This window comes from Elephantulus edwardii, unplaced genomic scaffold, assembly GCF_000299155.1.
Source record: "Elephantulus edwardii isolate Elephantulus edwardi_28Jun2011 unplaced genomic scaffold, EleEdw1.0 scaffold00154, whole genome shotgun sequence".
NCBI classification, from domain to species: domain Eukaryota; kingdom Metazoa; phylum Chordata; class Mammalia; order Macroscelidea; family Macroscelididae; genus Elephantulus; species Elephantulus edwardii.
This window is the reverse complement of record NW_006399904.1, coordinates 7346945-7348492: the sequence shown is the minus strand read 5'-3', so window position 1 is coordinate 7348492 and position 1548 is coordinate 7346945. Positions and strand designations below refer to the sequence as shown.

Here is a 1548-nt window from a genome sequence, read left to right as displayed (position 1 = left end):
TCTGCCAGACAGTAAACCTTGTGTCAATAGTGATTGTGTGCATATTCACTAATTCCTTAGTAATGTCTAGTATTTTGTAGTCCAGTGATAAATATTTGATGAGCAAATTATATGTTTGTTTTTGAGTGTAAGCTTTTTATCCTTAAGGGAAGAAGAAAGGAAAGATTTTGATACTAGTGCTGAGAACAAAGAAACGGAACAAAAGGAATTAGACCAAGATACAGCAACTGAAGATGAAGGTGACCCAGGATCACATAAAAAAGGCAGAAGGGGTAACATTGAAATTTCTTAAGTTTGTATTTAGTTGATAATATATTTTATTAGCTTAACTATTTCATTTACTCCAGGATTGATTTTTATCTGCAAAAGCCTTTTTTAAAAATTTTATTTTATTATTTTGTGCATGTGTACTGTCAAATTGGATCTGACTGGTACAGGAGGAGATTGTCCCTACTTCTCCAGCAGAGCATCTGGTGGATTCGAACTGCGCATCTCTTGCCACCAGAGCTCCCTGATGAATGGGACCTTCTAAAGATCAAGTCCCTGTGTACATCAAAATTTTTTTCCCAATAGGGTGTAAAAAACCTTACTGACAGGGGAAAAAACATTTGGCAATGACATCTCAGAAAAAAAGTCTCAAAGAATATGAGAACTGAGGCCCAAACTGAGATTTATACACCAATGTTCATAGCAGCATTATTCACCATTGCAAGAACATGGAAACAGGACAAATGTCTGACCACAAACAAGTAAACTGAGAAATTATGGAACACTACGCAGCACACAAGAGCAATAACTTTGTAAATTATTACCTAACTTGGGAGGGACTGAAGAGCATTATGCTGAGTGAACTAACTCAGTCCCACAAGGGTGAATATTGTGTAAAATTGTTAATGTAGAATGAGCATAAGGATCCAGGAGGGGTTGGAGAGGCTGGAAGCAGAGGAGGGGAGGATTAATCATTGGGTTGTACAATTTAATGGGTGGGGGATGAGGGAAATAGAATTTGTTCAAATCTGTATTCGAGTTTTGTAAATAAACTAGTAGAAGAAGAAAGTCTCATAATGAAAGTTACATGGCCGCTACAAGAAAAAGACTGATAATTATAAAATGGGCAAAAAACATGGAAAGGCTCTTTACAAAGGACAACATTAGAATGGCCAACAGAGAAATATGAAAAAAAAAAAAATCCTCAAATCACTGAAAATAAGAGAGATGCAAACCAAAACTGCAATGAGATACCTACCATCTCACCCCAGTAGCAATGGCAAAGCTTAACGGGACAGAAAGCAATAATTAATTGTTGAAGAGGGTGTGGAGAAATTGAAACTTTCATACACTGTTAGTGGGGATGTAAAATGGTACGACTACTCTGGAAGGCACTTTGGCATTTCCTCAAAAAGCTGAACACAGAAATTCCTTATGATCCAGCTATTCTACTAAATACCCCAAGGAAAATAAAACTGAGACACAATGGAGATCTGTACACTGCTGTTCATAGCAGCATTATCCACAATAGCAGAAATATAGAAACAGCCCAAATGTCCA

The 1548-nt window shown here is 36.8% G+C and overlaps 1 protein-coding gene across 1 annotated transcript in view; it reads right to left on the bottom strand.

The window, feature by feature from the left end:
- The window catches only part of AGPAT5 (1-acylglycerol-3-phosphate O-acyltransferase 5), an 85814-nt gene that overhangs the window by 20095 nt on the left and 64171 nt on the right, over nt 1-1548 (bottom strand). The gene's annotated exons all lie outside the window — the stretch shown is intronic.